Source organism: Cryptomeria japonica, chromosome 10, assembly GCF_030272615.1.
Source record: "Cryptomeria japonica chromosome 10, Sugi_1.0, whole genome shotgun sequence".
Lineage (NCBI taxonomy): Eukaryota > Viridiplantae > Streptophyta > Pinopsida > Cupressales > Cupressaceae > Cryptomeria > Cryptomeria japonica.
Genome location: NC_081414.1, coordinates 425,148,889 through 425,165,852, shown reverse-complemented (window position 1 = coordinate 425,165,852; position 16,964 = coordinate 425,148,889). Strand labels below are relative to the sequence as shown.

The 16,964-nt window shown below is 33.6% G+C and overlaps 1 long non-coding RNA gene across 1 annotated transcript; it reads left to right on the top strand.

Annotated features, from left to right (window-relative positions):
- Window positions 1-1,463: 1,463 nt before the first annotated feature.
- LOC131034100 (uncharacterized) lies at window positions 1,464-8,079 on the top strand. The gene is made up of 2 exons (XR_009103739.2): window positions 1,464-2,199; window positions 2,296-8,079. It is a non-coding gene; the product is annotated as an uncharacterized LOC131034100 (long non-coding RNA).
- The last annotated feature ends 8,885 nt before the right edge of the window (window positions 8,080-16,964 follow it).

The window sequence follows — 16,964 nt, the reverse complement described above, 5'->3', positions numbered from 1 at the left end:
CATAGAAGCTCTGGAAACCAGATCCTTAATGTCTCGCTTTATGCTAAAGCTTGCATTTGTAGCAATGTATTAATGCAGATTCAGGTTCAAGCTGACAAGGTGGCCCTGGAGGTGGGCCACCTTCAGGAACTTCTCTAGCATTGGGGCGATGTCCCTTGTGTGGTTGCCAGAGTGCCGTCGGATTCTCTCTCTTCCGACCTTCTCCACCCCGTGGCCACTATCACGGTCGCAGCTCCTCTGCCTGTCGCTCTCAGACTCCGTGGACCCAGCCTCCCCACCGCCCCTCGGGCGAGAGAGATGATACTTGGCGACGTCGTTCGGCTTCTCCGCCGCGACGTGGCTCTGCCTCAGGGTGGCCCTTTACTGCTCCTGTGATTTTTTCTCCTCCCATTGGTGATGATTTTGAGTGGCCCTCTGCCACCATTTCTAAATTTCCTCGCCTGGCCCTGGCGATCTCGCCTCCCAGGCAAGAGGAAGGAGAAATTGATAAAGATCCCAAAGATGGGTGGTTTGTGCCGGACCCGACTCCTGGCCCCATTGATGTATGGGGCAAGAAAGATGATCTTGATCCTCCTCCCTCGGCTGCCATTGCTTTGGCTGCTTGAGGAAGTTTTTTGATGAATAGCTTTTTTTTTTGTTTCCAGCCGCTGGCCGTGTGACTCTCACGAGGTGATCTTGTATCCCTCGGCCTTTTTTTGTGAATATGCACTTTAATATCTTTAATTAATAGAGAAGGCCTATTAATCAAAAAATAAAATAAAATAAAATAATTTAATTAAACAAGATGAAAGGGGTAAATTGATGAATAATATTAATTAAATAACTTAGGAATTATTTAATTATTTGAGTAGGCATTAGGTGATAAGGCGGTGTCGTATGTATACTAGGTGATAGGATGATTGAATTAAATAGATGAAACTAGGGCCTAGGTGGTGATTAGATGAATTAGGTGATTTAAATAAAAGGTTTGCTCTAAATTTATTAGAGAATTTTCAAAATGAAATAAAATTGGAAAGTGATAGTTTAATATAGATGTTTTTTTAAAAGAATGTGCATTAGGGATAACATATTGTTTTAATATGATTGTGATACTTAGTGAATTTAATATATTTTTAAATTTTTTTATTTTTTTAAATAGGTTTTCAAAGTTTGAAAGAGGATTTTACATAAAAGGAAAAATTTCCAAGTACAATTATTATATTAGCAATCACATAGTCACAATGTTTTTTTTAGAGATTTGAAGATTTAAACTACTTTTTAGCTTCAAAATTTTATTCCTAAAGGATTCAAACATCTTTTATGAGTTTGCAAGTTTGGCTTTAGAAGAGATAAGATTCTTGTGCATATAATGGCTTTAGAAGATATAAGTTTCTCGTGCATATAATGGATTCAAATAATATTTTGATTTGGATGATTAATGAATTTATGATTGAATATGAATTTATGTGAGTGTTGAATGGATTTTGTGTATGAAATCCATAAAATGCTTTCTAGAGAAGAAACTAAAAAAAATATACATCAAGCATGAGAGGAGCTCTGCATCATCCGTAGCAACAGGTCAACGAGCATTTTTTTGAAAGAAACATCGTCGGGAAAAAGGACGTTCGACTCCCGAGGTCGATAACGTCAGTTGGTCATCTGTCAAGGACCTCATTGGACCTAGGGCCCTCGTAGGCTGGATAAAACACCTCAACCTGCTTTTGATATTTGTGGTTCGGATACAGGATTCTCTGACTTTCCCGAACAATATTTCGTTGTCTAGATCTTTTCCTAATAATATTCCTTTGGTCTCTTCCGCTATTCTAGTCATTTGAAGCATTTGAGAGCCAAAGCGGTTGGTTCTACGTGCCTTGCTTCCTTTCCAAATAATATTCCTCTCTCCAAATCTCCGGGTCGTCATCCTCATTATACAGATTCTTTTGATCACCCCCTTCACTTTGGGAGGGATAATTTGCGTAGAGATTGCCCGGTCAAGCCAGAGAAGAGATCCAGGCGATCTGGGCTGTTTCAATACAAGCGTCAGACTCCTAAAGTCCTTTTGTTTGACGACATTTTATCTCCTCAAATCCAAGATCTTAAAGCCACTGCTCTCATTTGCAAATTTTGGCGCTTTACTCCTCCCATTTCAGAATTGAAAACGTGGGTATTTGAGCACTGGCATGGAGCGAACCAGATATTTTACATTAATAAAGGTTCAAGGTACCTTATTGTTTTTTTCTCTTCCTCTTAGGCCAAAATGGATATTTTTGAAAATAAATCTTGGTTTTTTAAAGGTTTTGTGGTCTGTCTATGCAGTCATGGATACCCAATTTCAACCCCCGTAGCAATCGATTGAGGTTTGTACCCTTGTGGGTGCAGATGCGGGCTCTTCCTTTGGAGTACAAGAACCTTTCATAGTAGAAAATCTGGCTTACCAGTTTGGAAAGTTTCTGGATCATGATTTGCATTTTTTTAGTAATCCTCATTTACCGGTTAGGGTTTGTGTGTTGTTAAATATGGATAATCCGCTTCCAAAAAAAATCATCATTAAATGCTCTTTGGGCCCTTGGGTTCAAAATTGGTTCCTTGAGACTTCCTGGAATGTATGTCATTCTTGTCACATTTCTGGTCACATAGAGAAGCACTGCAAAAAAATCCTCTTCTGGCCGCATAGAGAAGCACTGCAAACAATCCTCTTCTGGATTGGAAAACCAGGACTTATTTTTTGACCAACCTGTTACTAAGCAACTGAAAGTTAAGGAGATAGTTGTTTGCCCTGATCCTGGGGTTGTTTTAATTTGGGATAAGGGATCCACTTCTCATTCGTCTTTTTTACACGACCTGCCCTTCTTTCGACCTTTGTTTCCGCAGTGTATGAGGTTGCAGGACAAAGTTTCAAATAACATGTGTTTCTTTGTTTCAGAATCAAATTCCTTGGCTCTGCATTTGTTTGTTCCAGATTTTAAACCCTCAAAACTTCAGGTTAAGCATTTAGCATCCTCTCTAACCTGGGGTGCTTCTACTGTATCTTCCATGTTATTCTTGGAAGCGCCTCCAGATCAAAATTTGATGTAGGAAAATTCTTTTGATTCAAAAATTCGCTCTCTCTCTGGAAGAGATAGATTTCCCAGTCAGTAGCACAAATTTGGTCGACAGATCGAATGTTCATCACAACAAAAAATGTTTGGTGTTACCTGATATAGAGATTTTGAATCAAGATAGAGATGGAGGTGGGAAAATAGATTCTCAGTCAGAAGAATTAACTTGCCACAATTTGGCATCTCTATTGATCTCTCTGTCTTCTTCAAGTTCTCAGGTTTTGGTTGAAGATGATCATTTTCTCAAGCTCTCTTTCTATCCAACAATCCCCTTCTTTACCACTCCAGAAGTCTCTTAATAAGAGAGGATGAAAAAAGCTGGATTTTATTACTTAATAAGAGATTGCCTCTGGTAAGCAATTAACATTGAATGGCAGTATCAAGAAAATATTGAGGGGAGCCAGTAGCTCTCCGAATTCTCTATGAAAATTGTATCTTGGAATGTCAGGGGTCTAAATTCCCCTGACAAAAGAGCCCGTATCAAGCACTAATTGGATGCTTGTGGGGCAGATATTGTATTTCTTTAGGAAACTAAGTTGTCAGTTGATAATTTTAATGCTTCTTTTTCAAATTGGACGAGATGGAAATCCTTTCACACAACCTCAAATGGAGCATCAGGGGGTCTGTTGGCCTTATGGAAATCTTCCTCAGTCACCTTGCATCATTTAGTGGACTGTCCAAATTGACAAGCTTACAAAGTTGTCCATTTTGACTTACAATTCCTAATTCTTAATGTTTATGCCCCCAACTCCACTCAAGGAAAAGAAATCTATGGGGTAGTAAAGAGTCTTTTATTGATCAGTTAGAACCTCTTAAGGTGGTTCTTGCTGGAGATTTTAATGCTATTCTGGATTTGAATGATAAGAAAGGAGGTATTATCCCTCCTACCAAAGTTATGAATGATTTCAATGTATTTGTTCAAAACAATGTACTCATTGATGTCATTCTGTTTAAGGGCTCATTTACTTGGACGAATAAGAGGCAAGATCACTTCCATATTGCTGTTAGACTAGATCGTTTTCTAGCTTCTACTTTATGGTTTGCAGATGAATATGTATTTCAATATGAAATTCTTCCATGGTCTGAATCAGATTACTTTCCGATTAATCTTTCTCTGCGAATCCCTAATCAGAGCTCGGGTCCAAAGGCTTCTTTCAAATTTCAATCCATGTGGTTCAAGCATCAAGATTTCCTTCCTCTTTTGCAATCAAAAAATGAAATATTTGAAGGTTCAGATTAAAGAATGGAATAACAGTGTGTTCAAAACCATTTTTAACCAAAAAGATGCTCTCTAAAGAATTACAAGCTATCAATGAACAAATTATTCTAAATGGTATGTATGCAACATCATACAAGGAGCAAAGATTGCTTCAATCTGAATGGGAGGAAATTCTAGCCAGAGAAGAGTGTTATTGGAGACAAAAATCTAGGGAACTTTGGCTGAAGGAAGGAGACTAAAATACTAAATTTTTTCATCGTTCAACTCAAACTAAGAAAGCAAGAAAATCTATCTTTTCAATTTCCCATAGTATTTCAAGCTAGAGACTTTCGAGTAAAGAAGATATAAAGCAAGAAGCAGTTGATTTTTTCTCTAGGCTCCTTTTGGATTCCCATCATGATAAAGTTCATTCTACTGCAAATAAACATCAGTTGTTGGATTCAATTCCTTCCTTTATTTCAGATGATGATAATTGCTTATTGACTAAACCTTTCACCTTGAAAGAGCTGAAGATGGTTGTTTTCTCAATGGCCCCAGATAAAGCTCCAGGCCTTGATGGGTTCACTGCTCTTTTTTTCCAAAAAAGTTGGGATTCATATGTTTAGACTTGCTCAAAGCCTTAGAATAATCTCGTCGGTCTAGTAAAATGCTCTCTCAGTTTAATACACTCATATTGTTCTTAATCCAAAGACCTAGTCTCCAGTTACCTTCTCAGATTTCAGACCTATCTCTTTATGTAATACTATTTATAAAATTTTCATGAAGGCTATCTATATGAGATTGCATCATTTGGTACCAAAATTTATCTCATCAGAACAAGGAGGTTTTGTTCCAGGTAGAGAGACTGCTGAGGGTGCTATTGTTGCCCATGAGGTGCTGCATTTTATTTGTACTTTCAAAATTATTTCCTTAATCATCAAATTGGACATGATGAAAACATATGATAGAGTAAATTGGGATTTTTAATGGATATTTTCTATAAGATGGGTTTTGATAGGAAATTGGGCAGATGGATTCATGCTTGTATATCGGGAGCAATATTTTCAGTGTTAATCAATGGTTCAGCAACATGTTTCTTCTCCTCCTCTCAAGGAATCAGACAAGGAGGTCCTTTGTCTCCACTTCTATTCATTATTTTGGCAGAGGCATTGAACAGGTCTATTAAGAAGGCACATGATGATGGGTTTTGGAAAGGAGTAAATATTCCTCACACACCTATTGATGTTACACATTCACTATTTGCAGATGATACAATTTTTTTTGGATCAACAACTCTGTCAGAAGCAAAGTATATCAAAGAAACCTTGGACACCTATATGATTGCATCTAATCAGAAAATAAATCCTCAAAAGTCCAAAATCTTCATACAAAATGCTGATCCTCGGATTCAAGATTCAATTTTGCATACTTTGGGATTTCAACATGCTGAATTACCCTCTCAGTATTTAGGCATTCCTTTTTTTTTTTTTTTTCTGGCACATCTCGAGTTTCTTACTGGGATAAGGTCATTCAAAATATTTAGAATCGAATTGTAGGTTGGAAAGGTAGGTGGCTTTCTTTATCAGGAAGAATTCTTATGATCAAAATAGTCTTATCAACAATTCCAAATTACTTCATGGTAGTCTTAAAAACTCCTCGAGCTATGATAATTGTATTAGAAAAGTTAATTAGATCCTTTCCTTGGAAGTGTAACATGGATGGAAAGAAAAAAATCCCCTTGATTTCCTTACAAAAAAATTGCTCTAGCAAGTTAACAGGTGGTGATGGAGTCCACAATTTATCAGCAAGACACTTATCTTTGGGGGCTAAGCTAGTTTGGAATATGTATGCAAAATCTTTGGCAAACTGGTGTACTATTTTTCAAGCTAAGTATTTAGATTCTAATTCTCCATCCAGGATCTTCACACTAGAAAATCCACCTTCAGGTTTAGTTATGTGGAATTTTCTTATTTCTTGTAGAAAACTTATTTCTCCCCACTTAACTTGGGAAATTCATGATGGGGAAACAACATCTTTTTGGTATAATTCTTAGAATGCATACCCCCGATTGCAATCGGTCCCACAGTTTCACGATGCAGAACAATACTTTTGTCCAATTCTAGGTACCAAGGCGAAAGACTACTTCAAATCTATAGATAGAATTATAGGGAAAGTTTTATGGAAAAGCCTTGAAGCTTCATGCTTTTCTCTTGATCTTCTCAATGACCTTAATGAAGCAATTGAGAGATGCCTTGTGTTTATAAATCATAATAGTGATATGCTAAAATGGGCGCCTTCAAAAACAGGACAATATACAGTGAAGCTAGGCTACAAAGCTGCAATTTCACATCAAGGACAACTCATTTCACAGAGAGCTTTATCTTTTTGTTGGTCTCTAGGAATACTTCCTAAAGCTAGATGCTTTAGTTGGCTAGCTTTGAAACATAGAATTCTCACAAGTGATCGCCTTGTCAAACTAGGGATCTCACACAATCCTTTTACATGTGTTCTCTATCAAATGGCATGTGAGGATGTTGATCACCTTTTCCTGCATTGTCCATTTACTTCTGCTTGTTGGTAGTTTGTGAAAGACAAGCTTCATTGGCAGGCACCTTTGACACAAAATTTGTGGAATATGTTTTCAGCTTGGCCTGTTTTATATAATACCCCCTTGTTTGCAATTATATGGAGAATTGTACCCTCAACATTAATTTGGTGCATCTGGTGAGAGAGAAATAAAAGGATTTTTCAGAAAGCAAACTTCATCATTACCAATGGTAATTGCCACACTGGAAAAGATATCAGGTGAAGTAACAAATGCTTATGTATCAAAAACAAAGCATGTTGGTTCTATTTTCACAGATTGGGATAATTCTTTACTAAAAACTTGCCCTAAGCTCTGTTTGCCATTCAAAGGTAGTTAGCATTCTAGTCAGATATTCAAGATTGATAGAAATAAAGTTAAATGACATTCTCCTTCATCTAATCAGGTTAAATTGAACTTCGATGGCTCTTCCAAAGGAAATCCGGGCCCCTTGGGTGCTGGTGTTTTATTAAGGGATCATAGGGGATGTATTATTTAGGCTAAGGCAATCAAACTTCCAGATGGAACTAACAACCAAGCTGAAGTTCAAGCTTTGCTTTATGGTTTGCAGATGGCTAGGAATTTAAACATTGAAAATTTGGTCATCGAAGGGGACTCTTTATTGGTTATTAATGCTTTCAGGGGTCAAACAAAGTGCAATTGGAAAATCAATTATGTTTTGGAGCAGGCTCGAGGGTTGTTGTCATTCTTGGAATCTTATGAAATTAATCATGTTTATAGGGAAGCCAACAAAGCCGCTGATGCTCTCACAGATATGGAAACTGTACAAGGACAATGGGACTACACCTTTGACATACATGATGACACAATTCCACATAAATTGCTTCAAATATTACAGGACGAAAGGATTCAGTAATAATTATCCCCTTCACTTAGTTGATTCTAATGTGGTTTTTGGCAGGTTTATTTGTTGATACAATGTTTGGCAACTTTTCTCGCATTTTATGGGAGAAGTAATTTCTGATTTTCCCGTTGTGTGGAAATGTTTGTGAGGTGATGATTGGGATCAAGTGTGGTACTTTTTTTACAAGTGGCATTTCAACAATTCCGTCCTCTGACATTTTATGTGCTCAAGTAACATATTAATTGGCAAACTCATTTTTAAATGAGATTCTATCTTACTTGTTTCATTAATGATTTCTTTGTATTTTCGACAAGATTTTTTCAAAAAATATTTAAATTCGCCGGTGCTCAATCAATCTTTATTTGCTGTGATATTAAATGGACATGACTCATCATGTACGTTTCACGATTTTTAACAACTGCCTTGTATGGAAACACTAATTGTTCGGCAATTTGTGTTTTTCTCGATATGGTATTCAAATTTTCCATATCTCACATTTATGAAATTTTACGGCAAAGTACAAAGCTTCCTATATTTAGTTTCTTGTAGCTTTCATTCTAATTTCATAAGGCTTCGGGTTTGGTTATGCTTTTCTCACATGCATTGCCTATGTATGGCTCTGAAGATCAGTTTCAACATTTGGGATTGAAGTGTCGCCTAAAGGAGGTTCGTTTCTCTCAGAGGTGTGATTTTTGAAGTTAATTCCAAACAACTTTCCGGGTAACAGTTTCTGTTGAATTAATTTCCTTTGCCTTGCCAAATTGTTTGGGTTTTCATCTTTCACATTTCTTTGTTGAAAAAAGAAATTCTCTGTTGGCCTTCCTTCGTATCATGGAGCACTATCTTAAAAACTTTAGAGTGCCTATCAAACCTAGAAGAGGAGAGTTCCCTTTTGCCGAGTCCTTTGATGATGGAGAAATTATGAGGGTCTTTAAGGTTTCTTGTCCTGATAGGCTTCAAGCTATCAAAATTGTTGTTGGGTCAGGGATACTGTCTCCTCGGGCTTCTCAATTGTTATTCCCATAATTGTTATCAATTTTCCTTTCAAATTGCATGGATGGGTTACAATATTATGATTTGCTCGAAATTATTTTGGACGATTCGGTTCAACTAGGTTTCCTCAAACAGGGCGAGCTGTTCAAATGTGTTCAAAAATATAATTTGGGTTCTGGAAATGGATACATTCTTGGCGTTTTTCCTAGGTGGGATCTTAAGCACACCAAATCTGGAGAAATCTATGATGCTTTCATCCTTTCTCTGCGAAATGATAACCCTTGGCAACTTTACAGTGCTCTGCAAACCTACCGCCATGAAATTGGTGCTGACAAGGTTAAGGTGCTGAAAGATATATATTTTGCAATATCCTTCCTTCTCATCCTATTTGTCATGCTGTCCAATCTGCTGCTGATGGAAATGTGCCTCCAAACTCTCCAAAGAAACGGAAGCTGGAAGGGTATCGTGGAGAATCTTCTTCTTCCAAGAGACATGCTCCACAAATTTGATGCTGTTGTGTTTTATTTAACCTCCCACTGCATGTACAGATGCTAGTTGGTTACTCTATCCCACAAATCAATCACTAATGAATGATTACACTTTAAACTTATTTAATTAATTTTTTTTTCTTTAATTCTTCAAAATGAAATGCAAAACAGAATAACTCCAATGACTTTGAACTTTTCCTATTCACATGGAACTCATTGATTAAATTTCTCTATAATTTGGTCATGCAAGAAGCCACCTCAAAAAATTCAAATATCTTTGTTGGGGTGATTTTAAAAGTCCATGCAATAAATTAGAAGAAGTTCGTTGATTGTATTAATGAATTCAATGCTGAGAAAGAAGTTTTGGTTCCATCAAGCACCTGTTTGGAATATGGAAGCAAAGTGAAACAAATGATTGCAATCATAAACAAAGTCATTATTGTGAGGTTGTGCATTAAAGGACCAGTTTTCAATCCTCTTTCAAGATAATGTAGCATGGACAAATTATCAAATCATCACATATTTTGTGACAGATTCCATCATCTGCACCATTTGTACCCTGCAATCATACATTCCATACGCTTCATATTCTGTTGTGGGCAACGAGGATGCTGATATAAAGGGTGACAATGATTGAGATTTTACACAACCATTTCAAGGAATTCAATTTGTTTGTGCAAATCCTGCGATCATGGCACTCCAAGAGAACAATTTTCTTTCAGGCATTTTGTCAAACAGTTCACGTGCTTCCAACATTACCAAATTCATTTGTATGCAAATCTTGCAATCCATATGTTTACATTTGAATTTCCTCATTTTGTAGCATTCTACATGCTCGTTCCAAAACCCATTAGCTATTTCCAGCATATGTCTTGTGGCCATTACATCTAGTAACAGTTCATGTACCCATTCAAAATATGAGCATGGAGGAAATCATTTTGGGTTTGAGTCAAATGTAAAAACTTAAAATTTTTAGAGATTTTGTTGGACAAAAAATTATGAAGGATATGTCTAATTTCTACACAAAACAGTATTCTGTATAGTTTTTAAAATCTGTAAAATAAGAAAATTTTACAAAATTTTCAGTAGTTAAATCCTCATTGCTGTAAACCAAAAATTATAATGAAATGGCTTGACAATGTATACTTAGACAAAAGATTGCAGATTTATATATGTTCTATGGGCCAAGCAGGAAAGAGACTATCTGGTGTATGAACAGGTGTCTAAGGTGAAGGACATGCCTACATTAAGATGCCTAGCCTTTTTTTTTTTAATTGTTATTAGATATTTTTTTGATAAACTACTAATAGAGTTGATTTTTCTAAAGAGGAAGTGCCTTTTCTAAAAGAAATTAGGAAAACTATTTATAGGTTCAAATTAAAGTTGAAAATAAAAATGCCAAGAACAAAAGCTATTCAAGGAAAATGTAGTGTTAAAATTAAAGACAATAGAAAAGACTTTGGAATATTATAAAGATTAGTTTTTGGGTTTTTGATCACAAATAGTAGTTAGTACTTAGCTCTTTATTTAATTTTAAGGTTAAGAATTAGGAAAATCTTCTTAAAAGCGATTACAATAAAATTCAAAGCAAAATTAACATTCAAGAACAATATTAGTTTGAAAGAATTTGATAATAAAGTAGTAAAATTTCATTAATATTAAAACTTGATTCGATAGCTCCCGAGGGAAAGAATCAGGAAAGAAAACCATGAAACCCATAAAATCCCATGCAACCAATACATATATCTCGAGGGAGATCAAAATTTCAAAATTTCCCCATCGACTGAATAATAAGTAATAATAATACTTTTCTAAATTTAAAATATTTTTCTTTTAAATTATTTAAATCAATTTAAAGAGAAATTAATAATTTATTTAACCTAAATAATTTAAGTTTAATAAGATACATTCATAAAAAAAAACAATTTGACCCTTAGTAAAGGTAAACCCAAATTAAAACATAATCATTATAAAATTGTAATGTGGATTTCTTCTTAGGTTAGGATTAGGGTTCAATTTTATTTATTGTGCAAGTAGGTTTAGAGTTAGAGTTAAATTTTGTTCAGTAATTAATATGATGTTTAATTAGGTTTACATGAAGAATTGTAATTCTTTTAATATTATCGTTTAATTTATGTTATTCCTTATTCAGGTCAAGATTTATCTTTTTTATTTTAAAATAACATTGAGTTGCATATATTGTTAGGGTTAAATTTTGTTTTGTGCTAATAACAAAGAAACATAAACATATAAAGTGGAAGAAAATATTGATGAGTTATTTTGAAAACCTCAATCTCTCACTAATAACACATACAATGAAATTTTCATAATATATTCCAATTTTCAAAATAAAAAGTACAAATATTTTGATGCATGCATACGATAAAGGTTATCATATTAACATTCTTGTCGAATAATAAAACCCAAATTTATTCTACCTTGTAAACTGAATTTTTTGAGTATGATATAAAATTTATAGAAAATACGCTAGAAATAGACAAACCAAATATATTTTGAATTTTTTTAAAATCTCTCTCTGGATCATCAAATATTTACTATTTATAAATCAATATGAAACATCTAATAAAAACATATGTAAAATTATATTTGAAATTAAATAAAGTCAATTGCAATATAATTGTCATTCCACATGAAAAATATAAAGTTTTATAAGTGATTATGACTTTTACATTTTCATACAATGTAGTGGACAAATTATTATGGCCACCATATATCCATACAATCTAAAGGCATGCAAAATAATGGTATATAATTTCCATACTTATTGGTTTCAATAAGAAGTTGTGGATCAAAATTTTTTAATTCAATGGACTATAGTATTTTGCCTTCAGTATTGTATAATGATACTTTCTCTCCCACAATTAATATGCATCCATTATTATTTACTACTATCCTGTAGATTCTCTTAGGTAAATCAATGTGAAAAGGAGACCATTTATATGTTTCTTCACCTTCTTCATTATCTATTTCCAATTTCCACATTTGATGATATTCTTTGTCAACCAACACAATGCAACTGTCACATCCAGCTTTTTCCCAAGACGTAGTAAAACTCTTCCAGTGAATCATAATATCAAAATAATTTTCATAAACTTTTGTTTCTACTTCATGAGAGCCAAATTCTGCAATTGGTGTATACTTTCTAGTAGTATCTGCTGGGGATGGAATTATCATCCAAGTTAATGTAGCATAGTTGAATTCAACAATCTCACCATTGTTTGTATGATTTCTCATCCAGTAAAATCTTCCCTTACAACAAAAACCTCTTCCCAATGCATAGTATGAATTTTCAACATATATTTGATTCCATGAATTTGATTTTGACTTATAAATTTCAATATAGCATCGACCATTGCAGTTCTTGTAGTATTGTCCAAGCAAGATTATTAGCTGATTAGTGGAGGAGACATAACTTGTCGCCATAAAATCAACACGTATTGTTGTTGCGATATCTCTTATAGAACAAAGTTCAATCCAAGATGGAGTACTTGCATTTGATTTGTCATATATGTAGAAATTGAAATCAAAATCTTTTATCCATTTTGAGCAACAATAGATATTATTGGATACCATCTCTATGCATTTGCAATACTTTGAGAATTTTGTTGCAGGTACTCTATAGAAATCTACATCACCTTCCATGACCCATGATTTTATCCTTGTTGATTCAAATGGAAAAAAGTGAAATAAGAAATTACTTTTTGGAGGAGAATTATTTGAAAATATGTTTCCCAAAGTATCAGGTTTTGAAAGGATGTCTTTCCAACTCTTACATACCAATTTCATTCTTGACAAATGTCTGGTAGACAATTTTCTTATAATCATTAACAACAACTATTCTGGTAGGTCTTCCCACATGCTTTTGGGTTTTTTATCCTCCATGAAACCTGCAACATGTTAACATATTCAAATGTTGTACAACATTTTTCTCAAAAATTTAGAAAACATGATGGTTAGAGAACTTTAATTTTAATAGATGCTATAAAAATTAAGATTAAAGTTAGATTAGTGGTACTTTCAATGTTTAAGTTTTTATTAGTATTTACAACAGTGAGAGGGTTATAATTAAGTTAGTTACAATAAATTTATTTTTAAAAAATTCTAAATATAAAATTATACATAAGAATGATCAAGTAAAAGCTTTCTGTGGCGACTATATATTTGTTCAATCTACAAGTATAGTTTGTAATGTTATATGATTACAATATTTGTGGGTTTGAATAATAATTTATGGATCAAAGTATGTAAATATTTTATAGAAATTATAAAATATTTATGGAAATATAGTAAATGAAGTTGCTTCTAAATGTTGTATTTTTTTTCTTCAGCTTTTTGTTTTTCACTAATTAGTATTATTTTTTATGTAATGCTCTTTATATGAATTTACATATTGAGGAAACAAACATATATAGTGGAAGAAAATATTGATGAGGTACTTTATAAATCACAACCTCTTAGTAAGGACTCATACAATGGAAATTTGAAATTGTATTCTATTTTTGAAAATAAAAAGTGAAAAAATATTGTTGCATGCATTAGATAATGGAGAGCATATTTATATTCTTCTGCGATATTAAATCCCAATTTATTGTAACCTTTAAACTTTAGTTCTTGAATACGGTAAAAAGTTAAAAATAATACCTCTCAAATAGATCATTGAAATAAATAGTGTTTCTATTTTAAGATGAGATAAGTATTGAATAAGAAAAATTTAAGAAGTCAAATTTTTGAAAAATTCAACTAAAAGTAATGAGAACTTAAATCCTATTTTTGGTACTTTATTCTATTTAAAGTCACTAAAATTTATAGTCTAGATAGTATTTATCGGAATCAAATCTTTAGTTGTAGGATCGATGATGTCAAACCAATATAGGTGCTCAAAGGTGCGTCGGTGGAGATGCCAGGTGCCAGTGTCTTCATTTCTTTTTGGATAGAATTTGCAAATTGTTTGTGTCCATGTTGGAATTTGTTCTCTGACAATCTAAGTATGCGTTCATAATATGGTGTATTTAAAAAAACTCCTTGTGGGCCCCATCTATCTATGAGCCATCAATTCCATATATTGTCCGATTGAGATGCAAATTGCATACGAAATAGTTGTCCATGATAGTGTAGGTTTGATAGGCCAATAGTACTCATCTGTGGTCCTCTAAGAATTGTTGTTAAATAAAGTGACCCATTTTCTTGGAATATAGTTTGATAATCGATTTCAGGTCTCATTGGAGGCGACTCAAACCAAACCTCTCCTGGAACAAATTGCACTTTTATTAGATCACATTTTTCACAACTGATTAATTATGTGATTTCAGGATCTCTATAGAACTGATTGGAATTTCTAAGATCTGGCACGGTCGATAAGTAATTAAGCCTCTCTCTTGTAGGAATATTTTGGAAGACAAAAAGACAGTTCTTTCTGCATTATGGATCATTTGAAGATCATTATGTTCAAACATGCGATCAACTGTAATGGTCCTATGTCTTTTAACATATTTTTTTTGTTGAATTGTAACCCCTGCTATGCAACACAAAAGTAATTTATTGAAAGTAATTTAGTTTCGCCACCTTACATCTGCAAATCCCAGTGGCATAGTAAATAATGGTATATAAAAATAATTGACAGTGATATACATATAATCAATTACGACATAACCATATAGATGTAATACATTTGAATAAAATAAGCCTGATAAAAACAAACATTAGAAGATTATTGTATATTGATATGAGCTAAATAAATTTTATTTTTATTACATAAAAAGTAGAATGCTTATGATAATATGTTACAATAACTTATTTCTAAAGCTTTCAGTCTATTTTCTTCATTTTTGCGTTTTTCAACTTGTTTTCCCTTTTTTATTTTTTCATATCGATCATATGTAAATGGTGGCATTTATCATACTCCTTCTAAGGACTTTACATGAGAGATAGCTACAAATGTCATTCCTATTCTTTCAGTTGGACATATCAATTGTGGCTTTTTCTAGTGTTAGACCTTGTGATTTGTGTATTGTCATTGCCCAAGACAATCTCAGTGGTATATGGCTCGTAGATCTTCTATGTGTTGCACTGATAGGAATTGTTTGTGGGTTTTGAGCATCGAACGATATTCCAGAGTAAGTATCAAACTTAACCATTACATACGTTGGTGGTTCTGGTGGCATACTTCCAGGTTTATATACAATGTTTTCAACATATCCTAAAGATCCATTTACAAGACCCGCTTCTATCCATAGATTAGAAGTGAACATTACTCTTGCATTTTTCGAGATCAACAATTCCATATCAAGTTCATCCCGCAAACTTCCTTCCATTGCACTAAGATTTCCAGATTTTGTTGCAACACTGCGTGCCACGGGTTCTTTTAGTAAATATAATTTTTTTTTTCTATTATGATTGTGAACATTATCATTTGTGGAGAATAAATGAACATTATTGTCAAACTCTTCATTCATTTTTGTAGTGAGATTATTGTTTGTTCTTGACATTAACAACTTCCAATCATTAATAGTAGGGTGTGCTTCTCTCATGTTTGTCAATAGTTCATGAAATTGCTTTTGTTGTATATCTTTTCCATCCTGTCTAAATATTTTTTCCAGTGTTACCACAATCTTGAAGTCTTCCCACAATAGTTTTTTTCGTCTGTTGCTATCATATGCTGGCCTGTCTCTACCCGGAGGCAACTAATTTAGATCTCCAACTAAAATCACAGAAATACCTGGAAAAAAATGAAAAATACTAATGGATATATTATAAATTGACAGTTTAAAATTTTTATACATATAATTTGCATTTAGTATTATGCAATGAAATTTTAATAATAGTGAATTGCAATTGTGCATTTACCTCCAAAGTTGAGATTACGATTTTCTGGGAATGCTTGACGAAGTCTACAATCTATGTTCTCCAACAATTTCTCTCCAATGAAGCTCATTTCATCAATCAATATGTATTTGATATGAGACATTTCTTCTTGAAAATGTGTTAATCTTGTTCCTTCTAGTTCACTAAAATCTTTTATTGGAATCCTCAACTTCAAATGAATTGTGGATGCGCTTATGTTGATTGCTGCAACTCCTGTTGGTGCAAGCAATAAAAGGGGAGATTGATTAGGCAAGGCTTCATTTTTGAGAGATTTACTAATTGCACCATGCGATAGGACTTTCCTGTTCCTACTATTCCTTGAACTATCATATACAATGGTGTCACATTTTTATCCATAGAATAGTGTGACATAATAATGTGTAATACTTTTTCTTGTTTTCCACTAAGGCTTTTGTAATCGATATGTTCTGCTACATCATTATATATACGGCATCCATTATCTCTCACTATATTGATGAAGTTGATTGCTCAAGATGTGTAATCATCACCTAGATATCCGAAAGACCAATTTGTTTGCCTATCAATATCTCTTCTTCCCAACATATCTATTTCAGAAACTTGCATTAATTGACCATGATGTAATCTGGAAATGATTTCCCATTCATGCTCTGTAGTGTTTCCATGAACAAATTCATTTTCTTCAGTTTCTGAATCACTAATATTCTCATTATTTTCTGCATTATTTGTTTGCTCCAGATGCCATGGATTATAATTAAATGACTCCCAATTTGATATTATGGAGTTATTGTCATCACCGATATCTATTCTTATGTCACAGAAAGGTTTGTAGAGTAACAATTCTGAAAAACAAAAATCAACAAATTTTCATGCCTCACGTGGAGGCATGGATAAAAAT